Below are 25048 nucleotides of genomic sequence, written 5' to 3' on the forward strand. Positions count from 1 at the left end.
TCCCCCTCCCCCTTTCTCTGTCTCCTTTGCTCCATCTCTGCATTCACAGAGCTATCTCCTTCCCCTGATCAATTCTCAGCTTTTCTCTCCTGTGGCCGGTGTTTCTCCCCCTGCTCCTTCTCTTCCTTCCTCCTCCTGTCTTTTTATTCAAGAACCTGCCTGCTTTTAGCTCATACCTTGATGAAGGGCTCAGGCCCAAAATGCCGGTTGCATATCTTTGCCTCCTATGTGGGAGCTGCTGAGTTTTTCCACCACTTTTGCATATTCACTACAATTGCATTGTCTGAAGATTTTCTTTGACTGTGATCCTGAACCCCTGAGTACCCAGTCACTCACCAGAAACCTGTTCACTAATACTCTTGGGATCTCCCTGAACCCTTTAGCTCCAGGTCTCAGTTGAGATGTGAATTTAAACAAGAGATGAAGTTTGAGAGTAATCAAGGAGCCCTTGCAATGCTGAAGTCAATCTAAATTATGAGGGAAATTATCCACTATTCATTTAATTTTTAACCTCATTATCTCTAATAGTTTAGTGTACAGTCACTCCCGAAATGTTAATTCCTCTGAGCTCTCCACTGATGTCAAATCACTAAATTTTTTGTGCATTTGCCTTTCCAGATTTCCATGTTCTCTTTTAGTTTAGAAATGTCGTTGCCCAGGCTATTTCACGCTCAGATCATGATGTATGACAAAGGATGAGCACGTTTAGCCTGACGGTGAGCTGAGATAGTCTCCTTTGAAAAGATGAGATGAGAGATATTGGTGGGTGATGGGGCAGAAATGTTGTTGCTGTTTTTATTGGCACTGACGTGAGTAAATTACTGAACTGAGAAGCAATCATTTTGTCAGCTCTCTCACTTTCCATGAGCAATAAATTCACATTTAAAATGGGTATATAATTATGCAGAAAGAAAAGTTAAGTGCAATTATCTTCACTTAGTACTCAGAAAGACAAGGTGCAGATCTCGTGCTTAGTTCTCGTAGCCACCATCAGGAAGGAGGTACAGGTGCCATGTGACTTGTATCTCCAGGTTCCCCTCAACTAACAGATTCCTGAGCAACAGACTCATTAATTTAAGGACTCGTACTTTTATTCATTACTGAGTATTTATACTTCTGTATTTGCACCATCAGTTTATTAACTTTTTTTTCTTTCTTTGAGTATATTTTACAGTTAATTAGTAATTAGAAACTCTGTCTGGCCCGCAGAACAAGAATCTCAGGATTGTCGGTGATGTCACGTATGTACTCTGATAATAAATTTGAACTTTGAACTCCTTTACTGTCTCTGTCTTTGAATAAAATGAGATTTGTCTGAGTACCTGAGGCTGATTACATGTTATCTCATATTTACTTACTCACATCCAGTTGAGTCTTTTAGGGCACTTGAGAAGGGCCTGGAGATTAGAAGCTAATTCCCACTGCACATTTTCTGCTAAAATCCTGCTCAGTGCCTAAACACTTGTGTTTTGTGAGAATGAATCTGTTCTTGCACAGTACCATGTGTTGTGCACATGTCCCACCCAAAACATCCTAGCTCCACAGATGTGCCGCAAATTGTTGCACAATGCACCATCTATTATCACGTTGTTTTTTTTGCAAATTTGACAAAGTCACATGGTGATCAATGCAGGGTTAAACAGGCTACTTCTATGCTGCTTAGTTGGTGCAACTTGCACCTTTGTCCATTGGAACAATCATGGGTGAACCCAGTGACGCTGCACTTCATAGCTGCAACAATGGAACAAATTTCTGGTAATTATGCTGAATAAGACTTGAGTTTTGATGGAGTGGTCTTACAGGGTTTATGGATTGGATGGTATTGGAATACGCTGACTGAGGGTGTCCATCTTTTCTGCCACAACTTCAAAGTCAACATCAGGTGCAAGGCCCAATGTCTGTGTCATCACCGTCCCAGACAGTATACCCTGAAATGTCCACCATTGTCACTCTGGGAGTGACTTAAATTAGCACGTTCATTAAATGTGGGAGGTGTGGTTCCTGAATCCCGCCCCCCCCCACACACATACACCCTGATCAGCACCAACTTGTCATGCTTCCTTGTGCAAGTTAATTTCTGCTTCATGATATGTAGCATAGATTGAACACCTAGCAGTGAGAATGCTGAATGACTAAATGAACTGCTCACATTAACCATCTGAGACTCTCACGTTCATGAAATTATATTTACTTATTTGTTTGTATATATGAATATTTGTCCGGCATATATATTATTTGTCTGCATGTGTGTTATGTCTGGTTGTGTATTTTGCACCCAAGACTGGAGACCCCTGTTTCATCAGGTTGCACTTGTGCAATTGGAGGACAATACACTTGACTTGACCTCCATAAGGCTGCCATATGATTGGGTATTGAAGTAGGTTGCATGGACACGATGCTGAAAAAAATGAATTCACTCTCTCTCTCTCTCTCCATGCAAGAAAGCTCTAAGAATGACCAGGAATTCAGCAACAAGCCTAATGATTGACTGAAATCTTTTAATTGAGAAATATAATTCATGAAGCACAGAATGTTAATTTTTTTCATTTTCATGTTGAGGGGAAAACACTTCTGAAAAACTTGTGTCTATGATGCTCTCGTCAAGGTGTTGGGCCTCCTGCCTTCTGTGGATAGGCAAGCACCAGCTGGAGACAAGTAAGGCTTGTCCAGCACTCCATTTAGCCATTTTTTTCGTCATAAAACTCTATATTTGCCGATGAAAATTTCCCAAATGTGGCCCCTGTCATTCCCGTGGTAACAATTTTTGAACAACCCACCCAATTTACTGCCCATTTTCAGCAGGAAATCTGAAAAGAATTGTCAGAAAATTTATCATTGACTGTACTTTTATTTAAATGTTTGAACGAGATTATATTTTTGTAGATAGAAAAGAAGTGCAATGAATATCTGTTTTTTTAAAAAAGTCCTCGCTGACAAATATTCCAATCTTGATGCTAAATAAAGAAATGAACCACAGAATAATCCAGAGCATGGGAAGTTGAATTGGATTAAGATTCTGTAAATTGGGCATTTTCTCACAGGAATAAAGAATGCTTTTAGTATTCCAAGATTTATAGAGTGGTTACAGTACATTATGGTTCAATTTTAGATAGGTACACGGATAGAAGGGGTATGAATGACTATGGTCCAGGTGCAGGTCAAGATTCATGATTCCCTTATTGTCATGTAATAGTACAGAACATGTAATATTACCTCAAATTGCCTTCTGCCTGCTAGAAGGCAGATCCAAAGGGTCACCATTTGTGTTGCCCTTACAGTATGAGAGAAAGAGAAGCAAAAGAGAGTCCCTTCATATCAGGGTTTGCCCTCAGTGCTCCTGTTTGATCTGTCAGCCAACCTGAGCTCCAGATCCAAACCTCCGACACAATCAGGAAGTCTTCAACACCTGAGGCACTTCGAGAGCCCCTCTTGTCCTCTGGACCCTCTAGAGTTTCAGCTCCAATACCTGGTTCCCATAAGCCAATCTCCTATAGCCCACACAGACCATGTAGGTTACCCAACCACAAGGCGCATGCAGCCTGCGTGTCCTTGTCTTCTGAGCTCCTCGCTGGTCCGCTGCCATGGTCACAGTCATGTGGGGGTCATATCCTCAGCCTCTCCTTCTGAATGGGAATTATTCTCCCTGTTTCTGGTGCCCTGTGCTGGTCCACTGCTCCCCCAGAGTCTGAAACACCTCGTGGCTGCTGCTGAGCACAGGTACTGCCACAATGGGCACAGGCCCGTGGTGGCAGGGTTTTCATTCAAAGCACTACTGACTCTTCTAAAAAGCTGTTGAACACTAGCATTAGGACCAGGTGGTCAAACCCTGCGGAGTAGCACTGTGCCTCTGCTCTCCGCTCTCCTGGGTTCAAATCAGTGGTAGTAGCTCTGGCATCACTGACCCTTTTTTGTGACACATATTAGATGGACAGAAGGGCCTGATTCTGTGTTGTATTGTTCTATGATTCTATGGTTCTTGGGTGAACAAAGAAAAGCTGGAGGGACTCAATGGGTCAGGCAGCATCCACAGAGAAAGGTGGCCAGTCCACATTTCGTTTGGATCCTGTATCAAGCTTCAGATCAGTGGCATCACTAGGGTTGGTGTCACCCAGTGTAGTAACTCGTGATGTGACCCCCCACCATCCCCCACCCCCACTACAATGGACCTCCTCCTATACCAGACCAGACAGAATCCTTAGTAATCCTTAGAAATGTTTTTTTGTCCTAACGTTACTCGTAAATGGTAATTCCCGTAGATCGCTGACTGTAACGGCGATAGTCGTGAGATCAACAACTAGCAAAATTAAAATTACACCTTTAAATTACAATATTATTAGCCTTTTCTATTTTTATCCCTCTTTCCTTTAATTACTACTTTATTCTCAAAAATGTTATTAATATAAGTTCTCAAATACTAATTACTACAATATTGTAGTTAAAACACCAGAACATTTGACAAAGCAGCGGGTGCAGATGAAACCATATGATTCGAAGCATCTTTGTAATTAGATAATAATGACAGCTCTGACCAGAGAAGTTCAAAAAATAAATGAGCAGTGTTTTAGTCTTGTAGGTATATTGATCCATGCAAGCTGGGCTGACAAAAAAATGCTTTTGTTGTTATAACTAACTACAGGGATTTTTTATTAAGAAATTATAAATTTCTGCTGAAACACTGCACAAAAATTTATAGACAGTTATTTTGGTGTCACCCGGTGCGGTCCGCATCTCTCACATCCCTCCCTAGTGATGCCACTGCATCAGATTCCTCAACAATATGGCATTTGTCATTTTTTTTTTGTCTTTCACTGAGATTCTGTGGTTCTACAAAAGGAGATCGTTCATGTCAGTCCTCACCCGCCAACTGTATTCAGCGTAAGGAGATCAATAGGTTTTCAGATGTTAAGAGAATTAAAAAATGAGGGGTTAGTGCAAAAATGTGATGCTGAGGTAAGACGGTCAACCATCACCCTAATGAATGACAGAATAGGATAAGAGGGCCGGATGGCTAGGTCCTGCTTCTATTTCATGACATCTGAAATGAGTTAGGATTTGAATATGAGGTGAATGTGAACCGACAATCCAGAGAACTGCCTTCAATCCAACTTCCTGTCAGCATGAATATTGATTTCATTGAAATTGGTCTATTTATTTGTAAGAAGCAAGATCAACCATAGTTAATCAGAGCAGATGTCACTGTTTACTCAAAGTGCAGCAACACATCAAGACACTGGTGTTGGGTTTGTTTCTGACGGTCTTTCTCCCTAATTAAATTTCTCCCAAGACCAGCAATGATCTAAGTCACCAGATCATCTGTCTTTCAGATGGAATGCACAGGCTAAGCAGGACACCTAATTATCACCTGCCTCTGTTTCCCAACTTTATCCTCACCGTCTCCATTCATCCATCATCTTTCACCCTTCTCTGGTTCACCAGTCCCATACTGGCCCTTGTCTCGCCTCTTCCACCTTTTTTCTTCCTTATACTGTGCCAATCTCCCCTTCTATGTTCAGGCTTTTGGCAGTGTCTTTACCTGAAACCTTGACAAATCCTTTCTCTCCCACTGATGCTGCCCGACCCACTGAGTTCCTCTGGCAGATTGATTTTTGCTCAAGGTTCCACAGTTTTTGTGGCATTGTTGGGCCATCCACATTATTTCCCAAATTGAGAACACTGAAAGCAGTCATTGACAATGGGAACTACTGCTGAGTGTAGGGTTAGATCACCTTTTATCTGACTGGTACGTAGAAGGTGTGAACAAGCGCAACTTGACTCCAATGGAATCCATCATGACAATTACCCCCCCACGCCCCCAGCACATAGAAGGCAGAAGATGCCACCCCAATTACCCCCCCAGCACATAGAAGGCAGAAGATGCCACCCCAAACTTCAGAGACATTTTAATCGGTAAAGAATGAAAGGATAACAGCTCAGGTACAAACTAGCTTCTTTGTTCCTATTAAGGATTCCCCACTCAAGGCTAACACAATTTCTGAAGATTGCATGGGGGGCCTCACCTTTGCAACAGTGATGTCAAACATACATTGTGCAGAGATGGAAGTCATAGTTGTCTGCCTGGTTGCAGACAAATGGGACATAAAAACAATCAGTGGATTGAACAGCATCAGTAGGGGGAAAAAGAACAGTCAACATTCTGGATCGGACCTTTTGTCAAGATGGTCCCCGTTTCGGGACAGAACCCTTCATCGAGACTCTCCATGGATATGTGTCTCCAAGGACGTATAAAATGCCTGGAGCCCAACAGCATGACCATTGTAGAATTCCAGTTCCATTTCACACTTTCTCTGGAACTTCAAATATGTTTTGCAGCGCAAAAGAAATATAAATTGCAAATTGAATTTCAAGCCAACTCTCTGCTTTATGTGATTTCAAATATAAACTGTAAATGAAATTTAAATATCAGACTCTGTAACCTAGAAAAATATTTGTCAGACACCAACTTCTTAAAAAAGAACTAGGAGCAGGAGTAGACCATTTGGCACCTCAAGCCTTTTCTGGCATTCATTGAGATCACCGTATACCTCAGTATCATTTTCCTCCCATGATCAAAAGAACGATCAATACGCTGCTAATTTGATTCAAACCTAGCCAGCCTTTGAGTTAGTTGCCAAATTCAAATTGCAAACAGGGTATAACTGCATTAATAGCTGAACAATTTTTTCTTTGAATGGATTCATTATGTGGAGGAAGGAAATAAAATGATAATTTTGTGAGGTTTTCCTGATCTTTCATCCTAACTTTAAATGATTATTATTTTAAATTAAATTTAGAAATACAGCTGAGTAACACAGGGCCCTTTCGGCTGGAGAGTCCACGCTGCCCAATTACACCTAATTGATCTACAATCCGTTATGTTTTGAAGGGTGAAAGGAAACCGGAGCCCCTGGAAAAAACCTATCCCGATCACTGGCGCGGTAACAGCATTGCGTTAACCATGCTGGTTTAATGGAAGATTGCAGAAATCTCATGGAAATGGAATCTTTACCCCTTAATATAGCTTTGAGAGGGTGAATGCTGATCCCTCCCTGAGGTTTGACAGCAGCTTGGTGAGGCTTCACCAATACTTTACCTCCTTTATCTTCTTTCCTGTGGCATCATCAAGGGAATGCAATCAATGCTTTCAAGTTTTGGCTTAAGTTTATACTAATCTTAATTATCATACTGTTATGGAGTCCAGAGGACCCCAAACACCAGCAGTAATAGATGTGCTCCACAACACAGGGTTACTTAAACAAAAGTAGTTTTTAATTATAATTGAGCAAGAAAACAGAATTAAACTTTAACTTATTACTTAACCTACCTAACTACTTAATCCCCCCTCTAATACTAAGTGCAGTTGTGTGTAATGTATATTTAACATTAGAAAAGTTCTTTAGATCACAGTTCAATCTCACTGGTTGCAGGCAATTCTTGAACTGTGCACAGAAGTTAGCATTAACAAAGTTCACCAGTCTTTGGTGCTTAACAGGCAAATGGCTACCACTCAGGAGGGTCCTTGTTGGTTTTCAGAGAGAGATTCCTTTTCTAGGACATCCGCAACTGATTCCTTCTCAATCAGTCTTGCTGACGAAACTTGCCCCCTTCAGGGTTCTCCTGATGATCCTCTTTCTTTCAGGTCACCTTTCAGACTGCCAATCTTCTCCTTTGACCAGACAGCCTTCCAAATTTTGCCAGCTTTGTCCTTCTGAAACTGATTTCTGTGACTCCTCTCTCAGTTTCACACCCTCCCTCTCTGAAAGTAAAACTGTTCTCCTCTGCCTGCAAAGATCACATGTTCTCCCAGGCAAGCTGCTGTCGATACTTTGTTGCCTCCTGTAAAAAGCATTCTGTGAAAGTCCTGCAAATATTCTGTGTTTTAAAATGTGTGTGTGCAACCTGCTCTAACAATTCCTCCCAAACCACCTCTAAATACTCTGTCACAGTACAGGGTGAAGGAAGTGAGCACACTGGTAAGTTATCTCTAATCTTCATACTGCCCCTTAAAGAGCACAGTTAACATAGCATAGGATCACAATAAAATAGAAGGGCAATTAGCACCAAACAAGGGCAGCACTGTTCTGGTGTTCATTCAGGAGTTTAATGGCTAGAAAGAAGAACCTATCTTTAAACCTGTTGGTCTGGCACTTTCACACTCTTCCACCTTCTCCTCTGAGAGGAAGGGGAAGAGAGTGTGTTTGGGATATGATGGAAGTTTCAGTATGTTGGCTACCTTTCTGAGGCTGTGGGAGATGCAGATAGTGTCAATAGAGGGGAGGGAAATATGTGATATGTTCTGAGGTCCATTCACTACCTTCTATATCTTTTTTCCAATCTTGAGCCGAGCAGCTCCCATATCACTGTGACGCATCCAGCAAGTGTGCTTTCAATGGTTAACCTGTGTAGAAGTTGTTGAGGGACAAGGGTTAATCTGACAGATGAATAACAGCCTGAATTCATGGAACTGTGCTGGCATTTCACTGCATGCAAACTTTCAATTCATCTGATGTCCTTCCCTGTAAAATATATAAATTGAGCACAATGATTAATTTATTCACTGCCGAATAAATTACTTCAATTTCCCAAACTGTGATCTAGAAGGGAACATGTCAAACTTCCTAAGTAGAGTCATTTCTTCACTTTCTTGATTGCCTTGGTCCAGATCAGGTCATTTGAGATATCTATTACCAAGAACTTGAAGCTCTCCATTTTTGGCTTCAGCACCTGTTACATGGATAAGAGTATAGATTCTCCACCTCCACCCCCCCCCCACCCCATCCCCTCTCCTGAAGCTATTGATGATCTCCTTCATCTCAATGGCCTTATGAGAGAGGCTGTTATTATTGGCACCATGCCACTAGACTTTCCATCTCATTCCTGAATTCTGCCTCATTATAATTTGATACCCGGTCCACTACTGTGGTGTCATCACCAAATTTGAAAATGGAGTTTATGGTATTTGGCTGTACCGTCATGGGTGTAAAGGAAGATATTGTAGAGAGTTGTGTATACATCCTTGAGGAACTCTGGAGTTGAGAGTTCACTGATTGCAGGCTGTTAGACAGGAAATAAAGGTTCCAGTTACAGAAGAGGATGCTGAGGTCTAGATTGCAAAGTTTTGTAATGAGTTCACTGGGAACTATGGCATTAATGGTCAAACTGTTACCTAACATGGATGTTCTTGGCATCCATGTGTTCGCGGGCTGAGCGGAGATCTAGGGAAATTGTTCTGTTTGGCTTGTAGGCAAATTGAAATGAGTCTCATTAAGAACTGTATCAGAAATAGTTTTTTTGGGGGGTGGCAAGATGGCGTAAAGGCAAGATATGTATTCCACCTTCTCCCAGCTGGAACATTAAATGTCCGACTTTAAGTTGTTTAAAATTAGTTAAAAATAATATTTTTAATTTTTTAAACAATAGTAAATTATTATGGCAACTAATGTAAAAAAAATCTAAGGCTCAATTTCAAAAGAAATTGTCATTTAAAAGTACAGATGAATTGAGGCCTCCCTTTACAGTGGAATCCTCAGAGCCGATTTCGGCGATTCCTAAGGCCCAGAGGACTCCAGCCCGGCCGATTTTGACACTGGCGCTGACCTTGCTCCCACAAGATGGCACCAGCACCTTGGTGAGTTCGGCTGTTGCCGATCCACGTGCATGTGAAACCGTGCACGTGGACAACATGGTCGATGGAGAGCCCCGCGGCCCCGCGATCTTGCCGGGCAGCCTGGGGACGTGCGGAGTAGCATCGGAAGATGCTCCATCATGCCCCGTGGCTTTGCCCGGCCTGCGTGGAGCATCGTGGGTCCAGGAGCTCCTTGATAAGGTGTGGGCTGCAGGGGAGCCCGAACACCGGCACCCCGAAGAGGTCGGGGTGTCGGCGTCGGGTGTCCAGACCCACAATAGCACTGTCAAGGCATCCACACCGACAGGAGAAGAGGAACTACTTACCTTTGCAGAATACATCCAGCAGGGCGAGCCAGCAACCTATGAAGGTAAACCTCAGAAAGTGGAACCGGAACCTGGAATGGATTCAGTATTTACAGTTCTGGAAGGGATTGCCTATCAGATGGGTAATATGTCAAAACAAATATCAGATCAAATGAATCAAGGATTTATGGAGGTGAAAATGAAGATGCATACTTTATGTGAAGAAATGTCAAATATGAAGCAAGATATGAATGTAGTCAAAAGTGACATTAATAGATGTATAAAATCTGTTGATACTGTACAAGAAAATTTTAAGAAAATTGAGACAGCTTTTTCTGAGTGTCAAAGTTAAGTGGAGAGTAATAGAGAAAAAATGGAAAAAGTGGAAGGATCTTTCGGAGATTGGGGAATTCAAAAAAGAGACTTATTGAAGAAGATTGATTCTTTGGAAAATCAGAGTCGAAGAAATAATGTGAAGATAGTTGGTCTTCCAGAAGATATTGAAGGCTCTGATTCTATAAAATTCTTTAAACACTGGATTCAAGAAATTTTGGGAAAAAGTTCTTTCCTGAAGGTTTGGAATTAGATAAGGCTCATAGAGCTCTAAGAAGAAAACAGCTTCCAGGACAACCGCTGAGAGCAGTTTTGATTCGTTGTTTAAAATACCAGGATAGAGAAATGATTTTACGTATGGCAGTACAAAAAACATAACAAAACCAACCCCCATTAATGGTTTAAAATAACAGAGTGCTTTTTTTATGCTGATTTGAGTCAGGAAGTTATTCATAGATGGTGAGAATTCAATACGGCTAAAGATGTTCTGTGGCGAAAAGGTTATAAATTCGCTTTTCGTTACCCTGCAATTTTGAAGGTTTTTTATGGAAACTTTCAATCTCAATTTTTTGAAAATGATCATGATGCCTTAGTCTTTGTGAACTCCCTGCCGGAATTGAGAAGAAATGGTCATTCTCTGCCTTTGTCTCCTAAAAAGAGATTAAATGGAAATGGAAATATCAGTAGAAATGAAAAGAATGGGAAGAATGGAAAAAATGGAAAGAAAGAAGAAATACAGAATCCTCTTGATATCGAAGATCTGGAGCAATCGTTGGGTTTGGAGTTACTGGGTTGAAGATATGGACTATATTTGAACGTGTTTATCGGGTGGATGACACTGAAAACTTTGCTAGTCATCTGCCATCAGTGGGTTTCTCACACCCAGTTTTTTAGGGTAATACTGCCTTTGGGTGTTTTTTTGTGTGTTGTTTTTTTATTTTTGTTTTGTTTTTTTTAAAGAGGGTTTTTTTCCTCCCGTTTTAATTTTTTTATTTTTGAATGATTACAAAGGGGAGCATTATTTTATAGAGTTTAATTTTTTAGTGTGTGTATTTACTAATAGTTAAAATTATGTCTGAATTGAACTTCACAACTGTTAATGTTCAGGGGTTAAATAATCCAATAAAGAGAAAGAGAGTATTGGCGTATGTGAAAAAGATGAAAATTGATATTGCTTTTTTACAAGAAGCACTCCTTTGACTGAGAAAGAACATTTGAAATTGAAAAGAGACTGGGTTGGTCAAGTCTTTTAATTCTAAAGCAAAAGGAGTAGTGATTTTAATTCATAAGAATTTACCATTTGAATTTGAATCTATTAAAGGGAATGCTGGTAGAGTTTTAAGAGTTAATTGTAAATTTTTTGCGGAATTTTGGACACTGCTTAATTTATATGCACCCAATACAGATGATGAGCGGTTTATTTCAGAAGCTTTTTTCTTGTTAAATCAGGCTAATGAGAATAATTTAGTGGGTGGTGATTTCAATTGTGTTTTGGATCCTTTATTAGATAGAAATCTGAAGAGTATAAGGAAGTCAAAGATGGCAATCTAACTTAATGCATTAATGAAAGATTTAAATTTGGTAGATATTTGGAGAATATCTACAGAGAAATCCTACAGAGAAAGATTTTTCTTTTTATTCTTCAACGTATGGCTCATTTTCTAGAATTGATTTATTTTTGTTATCAGCACATCTTCAGGGTAGGGTACTGTAAACTGAATATAAAAGTAGAGTTATATCAGATCATTCATTATTATTTTTCTCTTGTGAATGTTTGGAGATAGTATGTTCGACGTATAGATGGAGGTTTAATGCAATGTTGTTGAAAAAACCAGAGTTTGTTACCTTTGTTAAAGAGCATATTTCTTTATTTTTGACCAAAAATGTTAATTCTGTAAAGAGTCATTTTGTAGTATGGGATGCTTTAAAAGCTTATTTGAGGGGACACATCATTTGCTATTCTAAGAAAGTTAAGAAACAATATATTGCAGAAAGTTTACAGTTGGAATATCAGATTGCTGAACGAGAGAAAGATTTTCAGAAAGATATAACAGAAGATAAAAAAAAGCCGTATTAACGAAGTTCAAATTATGCTATAATACTTTACAAACTTACCAGTTTGAGGGCTTAATTAATAGATCTAAACAACATTATTATGAGTTGTGGGGAAAAGGCTCATAAGGTACTTGCCTGGCAACTGAAAGCTGAACTGGTGTCTTGGACTATTAATCCTGTTAAGAAGAATTCAATAATCACCTATAAGCCTCAGGAAATTAATGACCAGTTTTATTCATTTTATCAAAAATTATATACTTCTGAGGGGAAACAGGATAATGTTTCTATTGATTCTTACTTATCTAAATTAATGTTACCGGTACTAGATGAGAAAGATATTCAGGAGTTGGAATCTCCATTTACAGATTTTGAAATCAAGGAAGCTATTCAGGAAATGTCTAATGGTATGTCCCCAGGAGATGATGGGTTTCCTGTGGAATTCTATAAACTTTTTTTATGACAAACTTTCTAATATATATGGGGAAGTGTTAAATCAAGTTACTGAAGATCAGAAGTTACTGGAAACATGTTTGAGTGCTTTAAAAACTGTTATCTCAAAGAAAGACAGAGATCCTTTATAGGTATCTTCATATAGACCTATTTCTTTATTGAATGTAGACTATAAAATTATGGCGGAAGTATTAGCTAACAGACGTGCTAAATATTTACCTAAATTAGTATATATTGATCAAACAGGTTTTATTAAGAATAGAAATGCCTCAGATAATATACTTCGATTGCTTACTTTGATCAATGCATATCGGCAGTAACCTAATTATCCTATGGTAGTTGCACTAGATGCCGAAAAAGCTTTTGATAGGGTTGAATGGGACTTTTTATTTAAGGTTTTAGAGAAATTTAAATTTGGCCCTTTCTTTATCGGTTTGGTTAAGGCTTTATATATGAATCCGATTGCTAGGGTGGTGACAAATGGACAGATATCTTTACCTTTTAAATTGACTCAATCAACTCATCAGGCCTGCCCATTGTCGCCAGCCCTATTTACATTGGCTATAGAATCATTAGTACTGGCTATTAGACAAAATGATGATATTAGAGGGATGAGGATTAAGGATGAAGAACATAAAATTAATCTATTTGCAGACGACGTGTTGATATATTTGTTAGAGCCTGAGAGATTGTTGAAATAGTTACAGGAGTGTTTATCGAAATTTGGAGAATTGTCAGGATATAAAGTTAACTGGGATAAAAGTGAAATTTTGCCAGTTGGAGTAGAAGATTATTCTGAATTCAAAAATTAAAATTGACAAATAAAATCAAATACTTAGATGTGTTTGTGGACAATGACTATCAATCATTATATCAATTAAATTATGTACCTATATTGAGGCAGATTAAAGCAGACTTAACTAAATGGAAAGATCTCCCATTAACTCTAATTGGATGTGTTAATTGTATTAAGATGAATATCTCTCTTGAATTCAATATTTATTTCAATCAATACCTTGTTTACTTTCAAAGAGTTGTTTTCAGGATTTGAATAAAGCAGTAAGAGAGTTTTTGTGGAAAGGTTAATTAGCTTGAGTAGCATTGCAAAACATACTTGGAAATATGCATTGGGTGGCTTACAACTGCCACATTTTCAAAATTATTATGAGGCTGCTCAGTTGAAGTTTATTAGTAGACTAATGGATTTGGATCAACCTCCTAGTTGGGCTAAGGTGGAGATATCATGTCTACCTAGAACAGAGATACATGAATTTATATTCTGTTGGAATTTGATTTTATTACAGGAATATGATATGCCAATACTGAAACATTTATTAAAGATTTGGATTATAAAAAAATTTAGGGTTGAAAGATAAATTATCAATTTTAACTCCATTATACAATAATCGGCTTATCCCTTTTTCAATGTTTAATAGTTATTTAAAGATTTGGAATTCTAAAGTTATAAAGACAATACAGGACTGTTTTGTAGAAGGACAATTTCTTTCTTTTATCCATTTGAGAGAACAATTTGAAATATCTTTAAGTTCTTTATTTGTGTATTATCAGCTTAGGGCTTTGGTAAAAGATCATTATGGTAGAGAAATGTATTTACCTACTTTGTAGAAATTTGAATCTTTGACTTCTACTATACCAAAGAAGGGTTATGTTTCAGTTATGTATAATTTATTAGCAGACAATATGGATAAACCAGATAGGGAAAAATCTAAACTTAAATGGGAGACTGATATAATGCTTACTTTTCCTGAAGATGATTGGGCGAACATGTGTCAGGACAATGTAATTAAATTGACTAATGTAAGATATGGTATGGTCAATTATAATTTTTTTGCATCAATTGTATTTGACCCTGGAAAAGTTTTCTAAAAAATATGGGTTTAGTAATTTAAGTGGCTTATGTACTGGTACTTTTTTACATGCTGTTTGGACTTAGTGAAAGTCCAACCATTTTGGCAAGAAATTAAAATAGTTTTGGAAAAATTGTATATTTTTAAACTACCTTTGGGTCCAATTATTTTTTTTGTTGGGAGATTTGTATTCATTAAGGGGAATGGGTTTGGATAAAGTTCAAATTTGCTTTTGTATGTTTGGTGTTGTCGGTAGCGCATAAATGCGTTGCTAGTATTTGGAAAGATGATGTAGAAATTAATGTAATATGCTGGCATAATGATTTGAAAGCTTGTATCGTAATGGAAAAAAATTACTTATAATTTACATGATAATGATTCTTTTTTTGTCGATAAGTGGTCTCCGTATTTGAAATGTATGCAATTAGATGTATTTTGAACTGTTATTAACATTTATACATTTTTTTATTTATATTTTTGGCTCACCTTAAGGGAGCTAGCTGAAGTGGTGGGGGGGGGGGGAAGGGTTTTTTTTTAAATTTGCTTTTTTTGTTTTTTAAATTTTTAAATTTTTTTAATGTTTGCTGAGTTTTGTATGTTATATTTTTTACTTATCTTTTAAATAAAGTTTAAAAAAAAGAAATAATTTTTTCAAGGATGATTAAACCTAGCAAACTGCAATCTTATTTACAGTTGAGGTTTCTGCAGTGGACAGGAATTTTACACTATTTTCCACAGTCATTAAACCAAGAAGGTACAAAGGTACCTTTTCTTATCAAAATAAATAAATTATCTGCATAAATAATCTGCACTGAGGAAAACATTTTATTCTCTTATAAAATAATCCTGATCTCATAATTTTATCATTATTTACATAAACTATTAATCACTGATGTGGTCAGGTCTTGCTTCTTGTAAGTCTCTGACTATTAGGTTAGAAACCACTTTATAAAGTGGTCCATCTGAGATTAAAATTTAACAGAAAAATTGTTAGTACAAAATTATACTCTGTATTTATCTCTCTGTTTAATGGGTTGGAGCTCATGGGAATTTCCAACTGGTAAACAAAGGTTTTCACTGGTAGAACACGGGATGAACACGGTTGGTGTAGTGGTTAGCTCGATGCCTTTACAGTGCCAGCAATTGGGACCGGGGTTTGAATCCTACGCTGTTTGTAAGGAGTTTGTACGTTCTCCCCATGTCTGTGTGAGGTTTCCCTGGGGGCTCTAGTTTCCTCCCATTGTTCAAAACATACTGGGGGTGTAGGTTAATTGGGTGTAATTGAGCGGCATGGGCTCAAAATGGCCTGTTACTATGCTGTATGTCTAAATTTAAATTTAACAAATTAAAGTGCTAAATAAACTCTGAACTGCGACAATAGTGTCAATGCTATGCAGAAGAAGGAAAAAAAAACTTTGGGCCAGATGCCACAGACCAGGCATGCCTTTCCCATGCTTCACAGGACCTTACTGGATTCCATCAGCAAGGTTCTATAGCTTGTTAGGTCTGCTTTGTTCATGAATGAGTGAGACAAACACCAGACTGAGTCGAAATCAGGGTTCTTTGTTCTTTATTACCGGATTGTAACACTTGCAACTAACAATGTTAGTTGGAGAATGCATTCTGCCGTTATCAGCAAAATGGTGATTTTTTTATACCCTTGGATACGTGCTTAGAACATCATCATATCATTACTTGTCCAATGACTAAAACTGTTGCTATCCTTTCCCTGCTAGCTTCCTGCCTCTCAATCCATCAATGTCTCTCTTATCTTGTAAGTACAAGGATGCATTCACATCTTGTTACAGCCCTGCACAGGGTAACTCCTTACACATTCCCATCTCATGATGTTTTACCTTACAAGCTTGAGGGCTATGATCCTCCACCACACTATTTTGACAAGAGGCAGAGTTACAGATGGATCTTTAGCTCCTGCCAAAGGTAGAGTTATTTGGCAAGGTGAAACTAGGAAGTAAGGAGCAGCTTCTGATTCTGGGAGTGCACCCAGCCAAGCGCTCATTAATTTGGGAAGAGAAAAAAGAAAACCAATTGAAAGCATTGTAATTTTTCCAAACCACACCTTATCAGTTTATGAATTTAGAAAGAAGCCATTGTGGCACTGTTGGGCTTCAGGATGGTCCCATCAGAGATATGATAGTTGAATCTCTGAGAGACCATCTCTAAAATGCACCGTATTTCCTTGTCTGGGCTAATACAGCAGTACTTCCCAAGTCCACAACCTCCTCCATCCAGAAGGAAGTCCTTGCAACATCCACCATCTGGCTGGGGGTTCCCCTCCAAGTCTCAGAAATGTATTCACATTCCTTCATTGTCTTTGGGTCTATATCTTGGAATCGATATCTTGGAACTCGCTATCCAAATGCAGTACTGGCGGAACTAATCTCAGAAAGGTGCAATGCTTCAAGAAGGCTGCTCATCCACACCTGCTCAAAAGCAATTGGAGATGAGCAGTATATGTGGCACATCATCTGGTCGTAGAACCATCAAAATGCATTCAATGGTTCAAGATGACCTACCGCCGAGTTTTTTTTTAATTTGAATCATTTATTTATACCACACAAAACTTGTAATCTTTTTCTTTATGAAAAGTCTTTAAGTAACATTCTAAGTGGTTGATTCTTAATAACAAAATATTGGTATAAAAGTAAATGTGGTTTAACGATATTTAACATCGTTCAATGATATTCAACATCTTCACAATGCTTAACGGTGTTCAACATTCTTTAATGTTCTTTTAGGATGCTTAACTTTCTTAATGATGCTTAAAGATTGCTTCAATAAACAACCAAGTTCTTAGAGCAACAGTGATAACCTAGAAATATAAAATGCCTCACAGTCCAAAATATTGACATTCCATGATTTCCCTCCATGGACACAGCCTACTCTACTGAGTTTCTCTTGCTTCTCATTCACCCCTTTTATACTTATGTTCCACTAAATTGGCCATTCAGTGTCCCAGGATAGGAATGGTGTTTTTGCTGTTCAAGCTTGACCACTCTTAACTGGGACTATGCACGTGGTCACACTTGCAAGGAGCCATCCCTGGGGGTTAGGACTATTCTACCTTCTACTGGTGACGTCATGACACATCCATCGATGGTGGATCTGCCCTAAATCCTGATGAATATATTGTGATCTTATATTTGAACAAAATTAATTATAACATAATTAAGTTTTATGTACAGCTCAGTACGAGCACTTCAGCCCCTGTTGTTGTTGTGCTAACCTATATAAACGTTTATAAAAGACCGTGGGAAAGTGCTAGCAATAAATAGCAATAGCAGACAATTTTGAAACAGGGTGGGAAAGTTGGTAGTGCTATCATGTATTATTTATACAGTGTGGGAAAGTTGCCACACTGACGTGCATAATTTTAAAATTCCATGGGAAAAAGGGATGGTGGACTGCCCTCCCAGAACATTGTGTGGTAGAGGAAGGGCTGTATGTAATGCTGCATGCATGGATCACTCATGCAGAGGTTTCTCTGTTGCATAGCATTCTGGGAAGCCAGGTTCGCCATCCCTTTTTCCCACAGTCTTCATAAATTGTGCACTGTAGCGCTACCAACTTTCCCACGCTGTTTAAAAATTGTCAGCTATTGCTGTTTATTTCCTCTCTCTCTCTCTCTCTCTCTTGCTGCGACTTTCCCATGGCAAAGTTTATACCTTCATTTTAATCTTCCTGCACTTATGCAAAAAATTTGGGTCATTTCTGTCTTAGAATGCAATTGCCCATTCTACACTTGGCTGATTGCAACACTGGTGCCTACAGAGTCCAGGGGTTGCACAAGGGGTTGAGGCAGTCTATCCCTGTGTGAGATGACATCATCTTGAACCAGCTTTGAGACTATTTTCATTCCACACTAGACTCTCATTAGGCCGATTGGCCGTTTATTCGTGGGGCCACTTGCAAGTGTGAAAGGGGCTATTGTTTGCTCAATAAACTATGTAATATTGCGAACTTCATTGGTGTATTTGCCCTAGATTCTGGGCTGCACTGATAACCATGGCTCCTTTCTAAACGTCACAGAAGTATCGGTGCAAGGGAACATTGGTAATCCCACTCAAATTTTTTTTGTGGAGATTGGTGTATTATCGATTGATGAGTTCATTCATGGGATTATTCCAACACAATAGTAACACACCAACACTTGAGTTAGAAATTGGTGCGTTAAGTTATATTGTAGGAATACAAGGACATCATTTTAAAGTGCAATACTGAGGGAGAACAAGGGTTAATCTGACAGACTGATAAGAGCCTGAATTCATGGAACCGTGCTGGCTGCACACTACATGCAAATTTCCAATTAGTCTGATGTCCTTGCCAAAGAATTAGGTTTCCCACACTAGAAGGGAAATAAAGGAAGCTCTATGAGCGACAAAAGTTTAAAAAATGAAGTAATTTTGTCCATTTACCATTATTTAAAATTGATTTCTAATTTTGAGGTATTGTTGTTATCCTGGGTAATCCTTTCTTATTTCTGGAGAATTTTCAATAGCCATTGAATGATGTAATGTCAAATATTGTTGCCTGGTTTGCAGAAAGGCTTAACTAGTTGAAAAGAACTGTAAAAAAGGGCAATTTGAAAAGGGAGTTTGTATTATACAAACATTCACGGTGGTTTTAACAGATCATCCTTACTAATTAGAAAGGGACAAATTAATTATCAAGCATTTCAAATGGTCTCTGAAGCTTTAAGTAGTGGAAGATGGAAGAATGTCAGAGATGAGCTGTATTATGTTGGAAAGGGTGCAGAAGAGTTTTGCTGTGATGTTGCCAAGACTGGATGACTTGAATCAAAGGTAGGCTGAATTGACTGCGTTAAGAGATCAAGAGGGAAATGGATAAAGTGAAGACTCACAGTCTTTTCCCCCAGAATAGGTGATTCTCATACTAGGATGAAGCAACATATTTAAAAGGGACCTGAAGGGCAACTTTAGCACTTGGAGGGTAGTCGAAATCTGGGATGAGCTGCCAGAAGAAGCTACAGAGCAGATGCAATTACAATGTTCAGATATTTGGACAGATACATGAATAGGAAGTGTTTAGAAGGTTATGGACCTAATGAGACTAGCCCAGAAAGCAGAGACACACTGGGCCAAAGGGCCAGTTCAGTGCAAGATGACTCTATGACTCTGTGTATTCTGATGTAGCCTGCCCAAGTCTTGTTCAAAAATATTTTTACAGGTTCACATATCTCCCTGGTAAGGTTCAAGATCTCTGTTATGTTTGGGCATTAGGGCATCGAGAGTTACATACATCGAAAATCCTCTCCAACCAACTTCAATATAAACCTTGACTCTTCATCCCTTTATCTTGCACTATCCATAAGGTCAGTGATTTCCTCTCACATAACCACTTTAAGTATTCCCTATGCCATAAGTGTTCTGTAATTAGTAAGTGATTGCTTAAAGTGGGATGTGAGTAGGAAGGGAAGGTCGAGAATCACTGCTCTAGACCCAATTATTACCGAAATATTTTGCTTGAGAAAAATTATGATTGGCCCATTTCCTTTGGAGTTATGAAACTGTGCACATAACGAATCAATTAGGTATGATTAAAACAGTGGTTTTCAAACTTTTTCTTTCCACCCACATACCACCTTAAGCAATCCCTTATTAATCACAGAACACTTATGGCATAGGGAATACTTAAAGTGGTATGTGAGTGGAAAGTAAAAGGTTGGGAACCACTGCATTAGATCAACTGCAATGTAAGTGAGCGTGTTTACCTGTCTATCAAACAAGTGCTTATCTTACTGGCCAACGTGCAGTTAGAGTTCTCTGAATATCCCTTCCTGGTGTGGGGTGTGGTCTCAAAACTGGCTCGAAGCCACGCCCAGCACTTTGAAACTGCAAGGCTGCTAAAGCTCACCACAACGGGTTGGGCAATGGCATGGAGAGATAGCAACATGGGAATAGGAATTTTAAAATCAAAACAGGTGGCCATTTGATCAGTGAGAACAAAGGATAATGTATGCAAAGGGTGGGGTGTGTTCATTGTGCAATGATTACCAATCTTTAAGTGAGATTAGTGAATTAAGAATTGGATGGTATTTATGTTGAATTTGCGGAATTCTGGGGGGTTTAAATTGCACTCTGATCTTCAAGGATCAGTGTGAAATAAACTTGAATGATTTTGAATCTTCCTCTTCCTTTGTATCCTGTGTTGTTTGATAGATAAACAGAGGCCTAGTCTTGATATTGATAATGAAAATGTTTATTGTCAAATATCGGACTTGTCAGCCACAAACGAGCCTGCAGCTGACGTGGACTTTTTACCCCCTCCATAAATCTTCGTCCGCGAAGCCAAGCCAAAGAAAAGAAAAGATATATACCAAAATTCTTACTTGCTACAGCTAAACAGCTATTTTGTTTTAAAAAAATCTATAAAAACAATTAAAATGTTAACTGTAGTAGTATACTTGATTGAATTAAGAGACAATAAATACAAAACAATAGATTGGTAATAATTTTTTATAGTTATCCTAGTGTGAAAAAGATGACATTCCTTTTGTGGTGTCAGAGCAGACACTGATTCATGTAACAAAGGGAGGTAGCACTGAGAAGGGGTTGTGGCCAGGATGATGGGAGTCCTTTTATGCATTCAATGGTTGGGAACTTGGAACCTGTGATGGACCTGGCCATGTTTGTTAGCTTCTGCAAGTGGAACTACATGTATCCAAACTCTAGATGATCTTGTGGCCATGGATCACAAAACAATATGGTCCTTATAGTGGTTCTGAATCTAATTCTGTGGAGAAATAATACTGTCTAAGCTTATTTTGTAAATAAATATGCTTGAATGAGCATGAGGCTTCAGGAGTCGCCACCAAAAATTAGAAATGAGTTTGAGTTTCCCGATAAAAGTGGTGGAAAGTAGATGATTGGATCATATAGTTAGCTTGCTAATGGATGAAACTTCTGTGGGACATTTTCAAACCCTCCCTCTTACTTTCAAACAAGTTACTCTGCTACATCAGGGGACGTTCCTTCAAGTGCTAGATTTCCCTGATTTGTCTCCAGTCATGTGGCTCCTCATATTTACACCTGCAAACCAAACTTCCAACCTTTCATTGGAACCCCTTGAATTTTTTTAAGGAACAATTTCACTTAATGTGCAATATGTTTGGTGGAAAAGCTATAAACTACAGGGCTTTCCAAAGATAATTATGGCTTGATTAACAAAAATCCAATTTTAAGCAAATTTTATACATTTTTAAGTACTTTTCAAGCTACTAATGACAATAATAATCACAATAAAGTTGGTGTCAGTGCCTGTGAAATCACTCAGCGTAAGACGCTCCTTCCATCTGATAACCTACAGGTCACACTTGGGCAAGGTCATATGAAGCCATGGGTTGCAGGTGGTGGATGTTTTTTACAGGCAGATTCTACAAATTGGAAAAATGCTGGGCAGATGAATCTGCTGATCAATGGCCAGGGTTACTTGTCCAATATGGCCACTGCAACTGAAGAAGGCAACGGGAAACCACTTCAGCATTTTTTCCCTTGTATAGTCATGAACTCAACATCGAATATGGTCTCAGCTCATAGGTGGAGCCTTCACCGAAGAAGAACAGGGAAGCAACAACTACAATTTGCAGGGTCAGAGATCATGATGGATGGAGAGACATGATCGTTCACACCAAACGGCAAGGCACCTGAATGAATGAATCACAATATTAATGATTATAATACACTTATGGTATGCATTAATGACTGGATACAATATGTATTCTATTAGATTAACTATGTGTACTGTTAGGGTGTTTATTGAAAGAAATGGAAGAATCATATCATGTGTCCATAACTTGAAAACATTTGGATTGCTAGAGAAAATAGACATTTCTGACAGACAGAAAAATCAGTCAATGGACAGTTCACAGAAACACTACATAATTCAGGAGCTGCCTGCACATTGCAGCCTTTTTAGCAGGCCGAAGCAATGTTATGTCACAAAATTCTCATAATGAATTACTTCAAATAAATTTGGCCTTTCCGAATTAGTATTTATCTATCACCCCTCCTTTGCTTGGAATCTTCCAGTAAACCAAAGATCAACACATTCACTGTGCAGTTTAGATGTCAGTGACTATTGAGTTGGATATGCATATTTTATTCCTCTTTTTTTCTTTCTTTTGATTTTAATAATATTATAGATAACTGTTTTGTTCATCTGTGAATAATGTAAACATTGATATAATTATTATTGAGGAAGAAGAGAAAAAAGATCATGGTAAACCTTTGTCGTTAAGTCTTATTGTTAAGATTGTGGTCTGTGCTGTGGATTTTCTTATTATGACAATATTGTATAATGTTTTATTTTTTTCTTTTCTGAATCTTGTAGCGCATTGTATAATTGTACTGTTCAATTGTTTATATTGTAAAATGTCAATAAAAGTATTTTTTTTAAAAAAGATATGCCTATCTCCAATTCTATTTACATTCAATTAAATTTAATGAAATGCAACTAAAAATATCATCTTGATAATTTAACATATGAAGGCTTAAACATTCTCAATAAAATATATTTCTTTGCTAATTGCAAGGCAGCTAAAGATCGTAAATGTCACACTTGTCCATCAGGACAATTATTAATTAATCCAAGTAAACAGGTGAACGGCAAGTGAATCTGCAATGCAGGTTTTTGATTGAGAGCTGGATCTGAATTTCATGAACAGGGACCATGATGCAGAGAGAAACGGATGTTTAGTCCATTAGTGCTGATGAGGCTTTACACCTGGCAGTTTGTTGTGCAATAATGGACGCAGGGTTGATTTTAAAAAATCTTTTGCTTATTTGGTATTTAAATTTGGATTTTAAAGCCATCAAGTTTCCTCAGAAGGAATTAACTTTAAAATGAGTGTTGGCTTAATATTAGTGAATTGTACTGGGGGGGACAAATCTATAAGAATGCATATGTAATATGCAATTGATTTGGTTCTCCCTTTGTGGCCTTCTCTATATCGGAGAGATCATTTGCAGATTGGGAGATCCCTTCGCTCAGCACCTCTACTTCGTGCGCCACAACAGAAACCTCCCAGCAGCCAACCATTTCAATTCTGAGTCTCACTCCCACACCCACATGTCTGTCCATGGCCTTATGTACTACCTCACCCTGGCCACCCTTGCTTTCTGTCTGGGCCCCCTCCAGGCAGATGGCATTAACACTGACTTATCTGCTTTCTTGCTCACCTTTTCTTCCTCCTCCCTCTTTTCAATCTTTCCAGTTCTCCCTTCCCTTTCCCCTCCACCCACCCAGCCATCCCTTCTCCCCCCTGATCGCTGCTGACCCCTTCCTCCCTTCTCCACCTATCATTTCCTGCCTTTGCAACCAACTCTCCCCCCATCTTTTTGTTCAGTTGCCTGCTGGCATTCTCTCATACCTTGATGAAAGGCTCAAGCCCGAAACGTCGGGTCTGTACACTGTTTGACCTGTTGAGTTTCTCCGGCTATTGTGTTTTTACTTCACCCACAGTGTCTGCAGATTTTCATGATGTACGTATGTAAATCTGTGCATCTTCACATCATTAGCCATGAGATGTTCCATTTCTGTTGAGAGATAGCTGTGCTGGCTGAGTGGAAGTCTCCATGCTGACATGAGAGATTGCAGATGTTGGACCCTGTCTTTTAATTTATAAAGTCTTTCTCCAATTCACTCTGATATTTTATCGTCCCTCCCCTATTCTCCCTTCAGATCCCATCACCCTTCCCCTTTCTGGTTCCATCCCTAAGGCAGTGAGAAGCCTGAGTAGACAAATGAACCGCTGACACAAACGTTTGGAAACGATCGTATCCATGAAGCAATATTTATACTTGTCCTGCATGAACTGACAATAACCACAAAACCAGTGTGAGTATAAGACAGCTTTAATAAACTAATATGTACACTAAGAGGTTTTGTCTCTCTGCAAGACAAACCTGGAAGGCTAGACTGTAGCTCTGGACTGCTTTATATACAAGGTCACTGGGATGACCCCTGGTGACCTAGTGGTGTAATTACATATCACCACACTATGTATTGTTTGTCTGTATGTGTGTTATGTCTGATTGTGTGTCTGCGTGTTTGTGCACCGAGGGCCAGAGTATGCTGTCTCATCAGATTGTAATCAGATGACTACAAACTTGACTTGACACTTTGCCCACCAGATCCTTCTGCCATTTGGTTCCATCTGAGCTTCACCTCTCCCTGAACAGTTCCCATTATCACCTTCTTTACTGAATTGCAGCTTTTATGTCCTTACTTATCACTCCCCACAGCTGTCCATCTTCTCCCACCTCTCTGCCTTTTCTTTTCCTTCCCCTTTCACACTTTCAACCCTCCTAGGAAGTGGGTAAACTTACCGGGCATGCTGCACTCGGTAGCCTTTCCCATTGCACGGTGATTTACCT

The 25048-nt window shown here is 38.8% G+C and overlaps 1 protein-coding gene across 1 annotated transcript in view; it reads left to right on the forward strand.

The window, feature by feature from the left end:
• The window catches only part of LOC138740666 (connector enhancer of kinase suppressor of ras 2), a 763661-nt gene that overhangs the window by 573773 nt on the left and 164840 nt on the right, over window positions 1-25048 (forward strand). The window lies entirely within an intron of this gene.

The sequence above is a fragment of the Narcine bancroftii genome, chromosome 8, assembly GCF_036971445.1.
Source record: "Narcine bancroftii isolate sNarBan1 chromosome 8, sNarBan1.hap1, whole genome shotgun sequence".
NCBI classification, from domain to species: Eukaryota; Metazoa; Chordata; class Chondrichthyes; order Torpediniformes; family Narcinidae; genus Narcine; species Narcine bancroftii.